Source organism: Polypterus senegalus, chromosome 2 (assembly GCF_016835505.1).
Source record: "Polypterus senegalus isolate Bchr_013 chromosome 2, ASM1683550v1, whole genome shotgun sequence".
Taxonomy (NCBI): Eukaryota; Metazoa; Chordata; class Cladistia; order Polypteriformes; family Polypteridae; genus Polypterus; species Polypterus senegalus.
The window spans coordinates 255641521-255655021 of NC_053155.1; the positions used below are offsets into that span (position 1 = coordinate 255641521).

The 13501-nt window shown below is 41.8% G+C and overlaps 1 protein-coding gene across 1 annotated transcript in view; it reads left to right on the forward strand.

Moving 5' to 3' along the window:
- LOC120524676 (general transcription factor II-I repeat domain-containing protein 2-like) overlaps positions 1-11410 on the forward strand; it is a 73371-nt gene extending 61961 nt beyond the window's left edge. Inside the window, exon 2 of the transcript XR_005632821.1 lies at positions 11362-11410. The gene's annotated coding sequence lies outside the window, so the exon portion shown is untranslated. The remainder of the gene's footprint in view (positions 1-11361) is intronic.
- Positions 11411-13501: the final 2091 nt, after the last annotated feature.

Below are 13501 nucleotides of genomic sequence, written 5' to 3' on the forward strand. Positions count from 1 at the left end.
CAGCTTATAATTGAAATAGTAATTTATTTTTACTAGTAGTGATTTACATGTTATAATAAAAATAGAGTTCTTAACAATATTTTGTCACTGTCAATAATGGTGTTAAGTCTGTGTGCTATGGTTACTACAGTGCACTCCTCATACTTTTCACATATCGTCTTGTGACGGTGCAGGTGTGCACCATTCTGCCAAAATCATAACTGGAGCCTTCTGAACCCGCATCCATCGATAGGCATAACCGAGTGTTAGGTCTGGCACAAAATTACTATAATTGATGGGTGTAAACGTTTTTATTACATATGTGCTTTTAAAAAACAATCCAAAGATAAACAATCAAAACAGTGCATCTTCCCATATTAAATAAATAAATAATCTAATAAATGATTCCTGTGTCCAAGGTGAAGTTTAAAAAAACAATGCAATACATAGTTCAATAAAATAAGTTAAAATCCTGAAGGTAAAACAAAGTCAGGATACATGGATTTGTAAAATACCCAGATGTGAGGCATCCATGCTGCACCTCTTACTCTGCTCTGCCACAGCAACCATCCTTCTGTCTACCGTTGTCTTGCCTTTCTTGCCTGCTTTACTTCCATCCTCTCCTTTCTTATCTCCTTCAGCCCAACACATCTCTCTTTCTTGTCTCGCTGACTGAACTTTCCAGGTCTCACTGTCGGCAGAGACATCAGCAACCACGGTCCTTTTTAAAAACAGCTTAGCCACAACTGCCTCCTTTGGCACGTCTGCTGTTACACCCCAAGCCATCTTCTCCCGTCTTCTTCACACAACAAAAATTGATGCCTGCTGGATCCCTAGGAAAACCTTTGTTTGTCCTCCGCTACCCCATAACTGTTCAGCAGGTAACTGATCTGCCCCAAGAACATTCATCATTCATTCCTCAGTGGGACTCCTGACTGCTTGCCTCCACACCTCTGTATGGGCTCACTGAGTATTAACTTCATCTACTTTTTTGGGGGGCTTTCTCTTGTTTGCCCTCTCATTTCCGTTTTTTCCATTCTCTCAGTTCTCCCTCTTCTCTTGTCCAACTTCCCCTTATATACCTTTGTGGGTGCAGCAACTCTAATGCAGACCAGAGGAAGCCAATGAAACGATCAAGATGGACCACACCCCATTGTGCGGGTGTGCTCCACCACCTCCATACAGCTTCACGCAAGTATTAGGAACAATGTCGATTGGGGTGGCTACAATCTTGAGTAGGAGGTTTTTATGGCCTGTTAACATCTGATTGGTCACAACTTAAAGTGAACAGGAAATCTCTTGTCATTGTTCACGCTTCCTGATGCACAGGACCGAACTGCTGGCTTGAAATCCCAGGATTCATCTGTGCAAAGAGTATGCTAAAATAAATAAACACACTTATGTTTTTTTTTGTCTTTATTTTTATATGATCTGTTGATTCACGTATAAAAAGTAGAATGACACACCAGATAGTTTGGCCACCTGATAGCTCAGGCTGACGGTGTGAATCATTCAAGTAATTCAAACACTTTTCCCCTAAATATAATGGAAAACTTTAAGAAAAATTTAAGAATAAAACCTGAGCATATGAATTTGGCACTAGAGCATGCACTTGAAATTATCATTAACACTAGAATCCCTGTAACCTATGAAAAAACTTGTAATCCCGGCCCACCTTAAATTCCATCGCACCTCTCCATTAGTGTCTTTTGTTTTATAAATGCCTTGCCGGAGCTCAACTCGGGCAAAAAGTTCTCCCAGCTCAAGCCGAGGCTTCTTATCTGTGTGTGAGCTGCCTGTAGTTGTATAGGGTAAATAATACAGTATATCGTTTTTTGAAATACATGTGTGTTCCATGTCTACAAAGATCTGGGTAAGTGTAGGATGAAAGGAAATGTGAGGCAAGAAATGCAGAACACATGCCTAAAGAAGAAACTTTTTCTATGTTATATTAATAATGACGCAAAGTGCATAATGTGAGAAGACTTTACTCCAAATATCAAATAAACACATGCGCTTTAATTCAAAAATATCACCAAAGAAAAAAAAAGCACTTGATTTATATGTTGCTGTCAATTAATTAAAAACGCAAGTTCAAATATCAATCGACAGGGACTTGTTACATATTCTCGGATGGTGCCAAGGAAAGATCTGCAGCCTTATAACCCAAAGGTCTCGGGTTCGAGACCGGGCGCTCCGTATTTTGAGTAGTGAGCTGCTATTATTATTATTACTATAATATAATAAAAACATACATTTGATTTGAGTCTGTAACACCTGGTGTAAATTTTGGCTACTTGTAAAAGTTATCACTTGTTTTTTTAATTATTCAGTTTTATTCTCTCAGTGATGTTCATGTGGTACAACAAACCTGCCTCTTCCTCACTGAGTTGATGGCATTTATCTCCATTCTTTTCACAAGAGCAGCGATGACCAAAGTGTTGCTTTGACTGATACCTGCTCAGAACTATTTGTTGTATCGGCAATCATGATGATGGTATATGCGCCCAAAAAGAAGAAGCCTTTGATTTCAGTCTGTAATAGCCAATGTAAAGTTTTGCTACCTGTTAAAGATATCGCTGAAGGGGTGTAAGCAGACATACAAACGCTGGTGTCACTTGAAATTCTTGCTATTCACTTTCATTTCTTAAATAAAAGCACACTTGAATCGTTATACTTTTGCGAAAGTGTTTATTTTATATTCCCATAGCCACTTGAATAAGATTAAATCAGTCACTGCCTCTGTTGCGCATACACACACATTAATACATGAGCACACTATGCAATGGAGTACAGGCAAGATCGAAAAAAAACATATTCAAATGACAACTCATGTTCCAATGGCATAGCATTTTAAATAAAAAAAAGTTTTTGTTTATTTTAAGAGGAAAGTTAAAAACAAAATTACTATTGAATATGCTAGGGAATAGTGTCACAATTCTTACGTGTTTGAATGGATGAAATGAGCTTCTTGTGAAGGTCTGCTACAACAACAACATGAAGAGCTCAATAATACTTATAGATCTTAGACTTGAGGGATTGCTTTACCAGACTGAGGTGAACCAGTTAAAATTATCTTAGAAACACCCATGGGGAAATGGTCATGGCATTGTTTACTGGGGAAGAAAAAACCCACAGTAGACCCAAAACACAATAGAGAGATAATATCTGACAACTGACCTGGAAGTTCCTGGTAATTCCAGAAAAAAGAGCAAAAGAGATTTCATAAAGTTATTTAACTATTGACTGACAAGGTCAGCTTGTTAACATCACAAGCTCAGCATGAAAAGATTATTGAAAATTAGATTAGGACATATTGGAAAGAAAATTACATTTATTATTTTGAATACAGAAACATTTATGAATGGTAAAATTTTGTATTTTAGACATATAATAACATATGTATACTTTCTGAAAATAAGCATTTAATATCACTGCTTTTTTCAACAATATGACTATATTTTATTGTTAAGTATGGTAAAATCAGTTTTTTTATTATTAGGCTTTAAACTGTAATGCTGTTCATTATAAAAGTCACAAAAAAGGGTAAGAGTGTTGAGGTGTAGTGCCCATGGTCAATGATTGACTAATATGAGCTTTTGAGTTTTTGTGTGAAAATTTAAAAAACAGAAGATCCTTTCGAGAGGGGCTTATCTCTCATTAAAAAGGGGCTGAGTTTCACACAATGATTAACATAACAAAAGCTTGTCTACAAAACAGTTTACAATAATCTGCTTTAAAATGAGCTCTGAAGACAAAAATCATTCGCATATTTCATGGTTTTGTAATCAAATGTTTACAAGGGGTGTAAATGGGTCTACATATGCTGTAGCTTCGTCAATATTCAAAAACGTTTTTTTCCGGAAAAAAATTAATTGGTATACTTCAGTATTTACTTTGTATTCAAAAAACATCGCAAGGCCAACAGCCAAGAAATTGTGAAAGGGACCAGAAGATGAAAAAAATGCTGAATCAAAGTTCATACTAGGGACAAGTACCAAAAAGTCAAAATGATAGTGCATCTAAATCAGTTTATTAACCAAAAAGCAAATCTCTAGATTCAAATTTCTGTAAAATAATCAAAGTAAACTATTACAACTACTTGCAGCGCTGGTACAAGTCCAAAAAACTGGGAACTAGAACATGGCCAATGATGAATAACCCTTATACAGCTGCACTAGTGACACCACAGGCCATGACTATAAATTGCCACATGTTGTTAATCTGGATAGCAACTATAAACAAAGCAGATGGAAATAGTGGTGCTGCTAAGGAGAAACAAGATAGTAGTGCATCAAGGTTCAATTTATTTTTAAGATACTGAAAATACTGTAAGATGGGGACACAAATACTTTGTAAATTGAAAAGGGGCTGAGGTCTCCAAAATGACCATAAAGCAGGCAAGGGTCCTCATGTATAAACAGTACATACAAAAATGTTGCGTACTCCTGTTTCCACGGTGAAATCACGATGTATAAAACCGAAACTTGACGTAAAGCCACGCACATTTTCACGGTAGCTCAAACCCTGGCGTACACAAGTTCTCCGCTCAGTTTTTCAAACTGGCGGCACCTAGCGTCAAAGCAGTGTTTTTGTTCCAGTGCGGTTTCCTTTTCTTTTTGGATCCACATCCCTGGCGCAGCTTTATCAAATACACTGAAATTAACCACTGTAGCCCTGGCTGGGACGCCCAGGAGGACCGGAGGAGGGCTTGTGCCTCCTCCAGACTGCGAGGGGGTGTCCACCCGGGTTATGTTGGGGGCCTCGGGTAAAGGGCTTGGAAGCCCAGCCCTGTAGGGACCTGTGGCCACCGCCAGGTGGCGCCCCGGTGCCTGGATATCCCTGGAGCCCAGCACTTCCGCCACACCAGGAAGTGCTGGGGGGAAGACGACAGGGGACACCCGGACGGCTTCCGGGTGTGCAGCTGGCACTTCCGCCACACTGGGGCGTGGCTACGGAGGAATGCCGGGAACCAGCTGGAGCCCATCCGGGTTCCTATTTAAGGGGCCACCTCCCTTCAGTCGGTGGATGTCGGGTGGAAGTGGACAGAGCTGGAGAGAGGACTGGAGGCGGTCAGGAGAAAGGCATTGGAACTGTGTGGCCTGGACATTTGGGGGAACGGTGCAAGAGGCACTGGGACGTGCACTGACTTGTAAATATAAACTGTGTAAATAAACGTGTGTTGGGTGAGAATTACGATGTCCGTCTGTGTGTGTCCGGGCCAGCGTCCACAGTGGCGTAGTCGGCAGGATGCTCCACCTGGGACAAGGTGGGGACCTGTGAGAAAAACAAATAATTCTGTGGACGGCCCGGCGCAGCAGTGGACCCCACACACTCGCCGCGGGAGCGGTTCACCCCACGGACCGCCGGTCCGTATTATGGCCGAGCTTCCCAGGTGAGGAGGAAGGATAATGGCCGTTGCTGGAGTGCAGCGGGCTTCCGCAAGCACGTCGCGGCAGAAAGCGCCCAGGACGGCATGCCGCCTAGCGAGGCCATGCCGGGGACGTTTCCCCGGACAGACAGGACCCGGGAGGTAAGTTCCCTGCTTGCTGGCAAAGGGCCCTGTGTGTGTTTTTTCTTCGACAGGCAGGGGCTGCCCGGATCCTTGTCGGTGGCAGGCACCTGTCGAACCGCTGCGCCTCGTTAACGCAGCAGCAGCTGGGAGAGCTGCTGAGAGGGAGACGCTGCAACCTGAAGAGCCAGCATGCCGCCGCACTGGGGAGGAAAGAGCCAAAATGGCCGCGGACCGGATGTCCCGCCCGCTGACAGGCACGGAATTGGCCGGTGTGTCTTGTGTGCCCGCCAATGACGGTATAGAGGCGGGACCAAGGAACACCAGTCTCATGCCGAGGAGAGACCCTATTGGGCCAGAGGGAGTGGCCCACAGGAGGCAGACGACGAGTGGGGCTGATCGACAGGTAAGCCCCCCGATGTCTGTCTCTCTGTTTTCGCCAGTGGCTCGGCATGAGCCGGAGGAATCCTTTCGGCCCGCAGAGCCGCCTTTGTTGCCGTTGCTGGGTGCTCTTGTCGTCCGGTTGGAGCAGCTGAAGGGGAAGGCGGTCGCGTTGGGAGAGACGCCGTGTGAGACGGAGGATTGGCGCGACGCTGGAGCCTTTGGCCGACAGGACACCGCGGGGAAGGTAGGTTATCCCGTCCCCGTAAAGCATAAGAGGGGATTTGCTGAACACGGCCGTGACTTTGTTAAGGAGGACCGGCATCGAGTAGGCGATCCCCCAACAGCGGACGCGGCGGTGCAGACGGCCGGTGGAGCAAGGAGAGCGAGTACGCAGGTGCTGGCGGGATAGGGGCTGTTGAGTGCCCTGGGTCCTAGCGCCCTGCGCTCCAAGCCTACGGCAGTTTCCTTTTGCTCTGCAGGGATGCAGATGGGGCTGGATTTGAGCTGTCATCATGCTCAGACCCAGACTGTAAGGGCGTCCAAGAGGAGAAGGAGGAACCGAGGGGTGAATGCCAGTTCCTCCAACAGGAGAGGACGCGACGCTGGGTGTGTGCGTCCGGTGAAGGGCCGTCCTCTGCGGAGGCAGAGGGAAACCCCTGGGCGGCTGGACGAGCCGCCTGTGAGAGCGGTTCCACTAACACCAAGAGGACGGGCATGGAACCTGCGGCAGATCAGCCCAACAGGCAAGTCGTGGGCTTTCGGGGGGAGAGCGCTGCCAGTACAGAAACCGGTGGGACGCTCAGTGCGAGTGTCTTGGCAGTGCTTCTGGCCCTCCCTTTTGTCTTTCCACAGGAGGGCGAGAGTGGCGCAGACCAAAGGGATGCGTTGGCGTTGGAGGGGGTGCCGAAAATAAGATGTCCCAGGGTGCCGTGTTGGACCCTGGGGACATAGTAGGACCCTCTCTGGGAACGTGCTGCCCTTTCAGGAAGTGCCGCTCGGACCCACGCGTCTTTGCTAGCGGTGGGGCACTGTGGCATCGCCCAGGAGGACCGGAGGAGGGCTTGTGCCTCCTCCAGACCGCGAGGGGGCGTCCGTCCTGGTTATGTTGGGAAGCCCAGCCCTGTAGGGACCCGTGGCCACCGCTAGGTGGCGCCCCCGTGCCTGGATATCCCTGGAGCCCAGCACTTCTGCCACACCAGGAAGTGCTGGGGGGAAGACGACAGGGGACACCCGGACGGCTTCCGGGTGCACAGCAGGCACTTCCGCCACACTGGGCCATGGCTGCGGAGGAATGCCGGGAAGCAGCTGGAGCCCATCCGGGTTCCTATTTAAGGGGCCGCCTCCCTTCAGTCGATGGTGGATGTCGGGTGGAAGTGGACAGAGCTGGAGAGGGGACTGGAGGCGGCCAGGAAGGCACAAAGGACTGTGAGGCCTGGATTGAGGGGGATCGGTGCTGGAGGCACTGGGGTTTGTGTGCACGTACATAACTTGTAAATATTGTAAATAAAAGTGTGTTGGGTGCAAAAACGATGTCCGTCTGTTTGTGTCCGGGCCAGCGTTCAGACCACATATTGTTTATTAGTTTAAGGCATCTGATTTTAATTAACCTGTAACAATATAATGGTCTACAGAATGGCTAAACTATTCCAAGTACCATAGCTGCTTTAGCGTTGTTACTGTCACTGCACCTTCTTCTTCTTTCAGCTGCTCCCGTTAGGGGTTGCCACAGCAGATCATCTTTTTCCATATTACTTACACTGCACCACTCAGAGTATTTATATCACTGTATGTGAGTGTGGAATCACAGCTCTACAGTAGCTGATTGGAAAGAGAATTATCGGTATACAGCATCCAGCACACGCTGCCCCAGCCATGCTAAACTACTCTCAATTACCTCACTGTAAACTTGTGATATAGTTATAATATTGCACAACCAGAGCCACTTTATAAAGAGTGTATTTACATCTGATGACAATGTCATTTTTAAGATGAAATGCAGCAAAATGTTTATTATACAGATAAAACTTTAACTTAATTTAAATAATCTATATTATTAAGAATTAAACATGTGAGCAAACGGTGTCACAGCGCTAGCAAGGAGCTGGCACCCCATTTAGTGATTCTTCCTGCCACGCACTGTATTCTTGCTGGGGCTGGCGTGACACTGGAAGGATAGATGGATAGAATAATTAAACATATACTATGAAGATATTTCAGTGTTCCTTAAAAGTTTTGAAGAATCTGCGTTCTCAGCTTACAGATGGCTTAACATCTATTACAGAGCTGATTGTGTGGCGATTGGTTACTTGAAGAATGAAAAGGAAGGACAGTAATTGGAAGTTAGTACGTTTGAAAGAGACAGTACTGCTGCAATAAATTATTTCATCGAAGGTTGCGCATGACGCAGCAAGCATCTTGTGTGAGGCATGAACAATCACTGCGTCACCGTGTTCCCATGTTTAATACATGCTTTAATTCCTATCATTATGAAAATTATATCAAGTATACATCTCAGTATCTAAATTATTCAGAGAGCTGTAATATCATGAATGTAATGGATTCTGTGTACTGTTGGAGGAAGAGAAAGCCAGTTTAAGAAGCATGTAGTTACTGTATTCACACACACAGAGCACATAGAAAAACACATACAAAACAAAGCATTTAACTTGCTACTTTAGTTGCGATGGGATTTGAGAAACTAGTAAATTAAACGATTTTAAGATGAAGTTTATGATGTTCTACTTTGGAAATTTTAAGATTAAAGTTGACATTTCAAGCTTTTTTCTCATTGTGTCCCTATTTTTTTTCTTTTCTCTGTACCCAAATCCTAATAAGCTTTCATATGACACTCAGATGGTGGGCTACTACTCGTCTTTTCAAGGTGACTTTGATATCTGACAACTTCTTTTTATTTCAGGCACTGTGAACTTGAGCTTTCGAGTTTCTCCGACACTCTGTCACTCGATCAACTTCCTTTTGTTGTTTATACCACTGTTTAAACCATCAAATAGTGCATTTTTCCATGCCTCCACATGGTATTCTTACTTTTGCCATTGCCTTTTCACAGAAAGCTGAGCTTAAGAGCTATTTATATTGATTTGCATATTCAAAGAGGAGTAATTCTGTGAGGAGTGGCAGCAGGCACGTGCACGTGCATCGCTTTTCACGCTGACCGGGATTTATGTAGCGGAAGAACGTGGAAGTTGGCAAACGCACAGATTTATGCATCTGGATTTTTTTGTGCATGTGCACATTTCCGTGTTTGCCCATATTCCATATTTTAGTGTGAATTCTACACACAGTGTTATGCATGAGGCCCCAGAAGAGGCTTGCTTCAGGCCAGCTTGCCTCTGACAACTACCTGCTGGCGTCTGGCCTATCAGGCCCAAAATGGGGAACCTGATTTTAAACTTCATAATAGTAAGATTGTTTCCACAAATGCTAAAATAACTTGCAATATGGAGAAACTCTGAAATCTCCAGCATGACATGCAGAATCTATATCAAATGAGAACATTTAAAAAACAAAAATGTAACAAAAATGCTCAAAAGAGCGAAAAAGGTGTTGCCCAAAATACACTCAAAATGGGAATATGTCCCATGACATAATCAGCAAGCAAATGCTTAAAGACAGAGCTTACAAATGTCAAAAATGCAAAAGTGACATCTAAAACAATATATCACATTTGAGTCCCAACAACTACTGGGCTTTTAATCAGGCAAATATTTACTCACTGTTGTATGAGTAAATTAATATATTTTGTTAAATTAATTTATACCTGAAATGTTGTAAAACAACTGAAAAACAAACAAGTGTTAGTAAATGATATGCAAAATTTCCCAAGTACTATATATAAAAAGGTCTAGCTCCATCAGTGCCATTACTGTTGCAAGGTAGATAAAATGAAAATGTAAAAAATCAAGAAGAAATTAGTAAGAATTAGTAAAATTTGTGTTTATACTGCAATACAGACAGACCTTGTATATTTGTGACCAAACACAAAATGTATTAATCTATCACGTGTGGGATCACTCCTGCTGATACTAATAATGTGACAAATCCTCAAGCCATTTACTGCCAGCAGGTCGAAAGTGCAGAATCAAATAATTTCTTAAATGACACTGGGCTAAACGAAATCAGTTACTGTAGAACTGCAAGCACTGCATTATGGGTTCAGCAAGCTTTACATATGCTGACAGTATCCATTTATATAAGAAGATAAGTCCTGGATGCAAAAAACTTATGACTAAACATTTTGCCAGATGTGACAAAGTCAGTATCTATTTGTTGACAAATGTCAGCTGAAAAGCAGACATTGGAACTTATAACAAAGAATGTGAAGTATTTAAATTTGAAGTTTAAATAATTGAAATTTGACAACAGTCTAAATACTGAACAGACATTATTTTGGAAGGATTAGGATTTCACCTCTCAATTATTCATGACAAAATGAACCTACAACCAAAGAAAATAAACATGCTGTTTTTATGATATTGTGGACTGAGACTGTAAAATACCTTAATCTCCAATAAACTTATCTATTCCACATGTTGTTCAATATTACATCATTTTGACACAGCATAAGCCTGTTGTGATTCTGCAAAATATTTGAACATATTATTGCCAAATTCTGCATATTTTATCTCTCAATTAAATAATGGTTTTACATTTTAACATTTTTTTTCACTTTCTTGTATTATTAATTAAAAAAAGTGTCTTGCTTTAACATACTGCCAAATCTACTAAGAGGGCTGAAATAAAAAGAAAAAAGCTTAGGTCATGGATTTAGAAAGTACACATTCAAATTTAGGCCACCTGCCCTGACTGCTTATGGCTTTAGTATTATTAGCCCACTAAACTAAAAGAATGTATGTGCTGATATTTATGGCTTCTTCTTTTTACCTTGCATTATTCAGCTACTGCCAATACAGTACATGGTATGCTAGGAATGATAAAATATACGGAAACAACAATCATCTGTAGGTGGGACTTTTTTAGTGTTGTTCTAGCAATTAGCATAAAACAACTTGCAGTGGCAAAAGAAACAAAGTACTTAGAATATGAGGATCAGATTGTGAGCCTGAAAATGCATAAACCAAAGAGCAAGTTAGTTATAACAGAGAATAGTTCAACCAGCATTTTAGAGAAAGAGAAAGCAATGCTGGCTCATGAGTCACTTTTTTATTTATAGTAGAAATAAGTTTGACAAAAGTACACTGCAACTGCAGGGAACCCTCACAAACTTGTCCACACTTGCTGTTGAGCAAGTTGTTGAGCAATTTACATTCCACAAGTAATGTAATCAGCATTACATTCAAATGTGGGATGAAACCAAGGGACCCAGTTAGACATGAACCAAATGTGCAACTCAACATGGGCAGTAATCACATTAGGACTGAAACTGGAATTGTGAAAGAGTGTTATCTACTGTGCAAGTGTACCAGCAGTTACAATCACAAAATAACAGTTTTTTTTCCTATCTACAGCAAAAAGTGGAACAGGGACTCCTAAAACAGATGATATAGCCCCCACAAGTCCCTGATCTCAGCATTACTGAGCCAGTCGAGGAAAACAAGTAAGACAGCCAAAGTCTACAGAGAAACTGTGGCAAGTTCTCCTAGAGGTTTGGATCAGGTGACAATGTGAGTATCTTCAGACACTGCTTACAAGCAAACCTAAGACAATTGCTGCTGGTTATAAGGGGGGGAAGTTTTCATCTCATTTATGTTTTTTCTATTTACTGCACCTTCTAGAAAGTTTTATTGAAAGCTTATTGATTAATAAAAACAATTCATGGCATTCCCATTTACCAGCATTTTTTCACAAGCGCCTGTCACTTTGCATAGTACATTGCAGAATTCATCAATTAGAGGCATATGAACTTTAAAAAAGACCGAATTGTTCATCCCAGCTGAGAATTTACAGTATCTTACTGATTTTGAGAAGAGGTATCGTGGACTGAAAAAACTGAGTCCATAACTGAAAAAGTCCCTTAAAAGTTGCAACTTCCTATTCCTGGTTTTCATGATGTTATTTTAGAGACATGATTCCTCTCTGTCTAACAAATAAACCTTTGTATTTATGTGTTAAATTAAACAACAAAAATGCAAAAAGAAATCAATGTATTTAAAACGTACAAAATGTAAAAAATTAATGAAAAACCATTCCACCTTCACCATTCAAATTAAAGGGAGTAATGGGAGATGACACAAAAAAAAGGTTCAAAGTCTTCTATGGTTTTGCAGGCTATTGTGGCCTCAGCAGTTAGAGGTCCAAAGTGAATGCACATTTCCAGCCATCATGCTGCTTATATATAACCAGGACCAGAAAGGGTAGGGCTTCGGGGTATGCAGAAGGAGTGTCAATGGCCTTCACAGCGTTCCTTTTGCAATCTTAAACTGGAAGTGGAAGACAGTACAGTGCCTGTGTTTCATCAAAACCTGTTTCAGTTACGAATTCAAGTTTGAAGCCCTTAACACATTCCCTCAACATGTGTGCATGACACCATTCATGATTTTCTGAGGTGGGACAGGGCCAAAGAAAGACAGACAGCATCACTAGTGTGTGCACTCAATGATACTCATTTACACCAAGCAAGCAGTGCCCAAGCACATTGTGCATGTGTTTGTGTGTGTGTGTGTGTGCATGCGTGTGTGTGGTGAGGTTTTTCATATGCCCTTGCTTTGGTATATGTGTGTTGCATCCAGTCCAGACCAGGATTCACCAGCACCGGAACATCATCCAAAAGAGACAAACAGGAGTCCTCCTAACTCCTTCAAAATGAGTATTTTGGAAAAGCTACCTGTTAATGCTGCCACCATTTAGATTTTACACTTGAGAATTTCTTAAATTTTTTTACAGCTTTCATTTTAGAATCACCACAATAGCGTGTGAATAGTTCATTGAAATAAAAGTTTAAATTAAAATTACACAATCTGTAGTAAGCCTAATGATTATTGTTATAGATAATTAACCTGCAGATAAAATTAAAGCACAACTCTGCAGATGTAATCAGTTCATTATCAGACAATACAAATATATATCCTGTCCATGAAGTGTTTCTTTTCTAAAATTTCTCAACAAGGCATTGGATTTTCATAATTTGTGTACTACTGTTTCATATCCTCTTGCCCAGCTCTGTTGACCATCAAAGCATTAGGATGATTTCTGCAGCCATTATATTTCAAAAGCAGTAGCATGAGTAGTAGTGGTTGCATTCTTACACATACGGATTACAGTAAAATTCCACCAGTGTATTGCTGTGTTCTGTTGCAAACTTCCTTCTAGCTTTGCTCATGCAAGTAGTGTCTTTCAGCTACATAACAATGGTTTACTTAGTGCTTGTGCACCTTTAACTAATCAAGCCAGCATTTATTTATTATTACAACTACCACATGCTTGGATTTGGTGCTTGTGTTCAGTATTTCGGGATCTGTCATGTTGAGTGCTCATGTGCTCTGCATTGAGGACATTTGAGAAATGGCAATGTGTTTTGACCTTTGTTAAGATACTGTTTTTCTGATTACCTTGTTTTCTGCCTATATCTGTGTATCAGCTGTTTAAGAGTTGTCTCTTACATTAGATTATTATGATATCATGGCATCGTCAGTTTTTCTTGTCTATTCT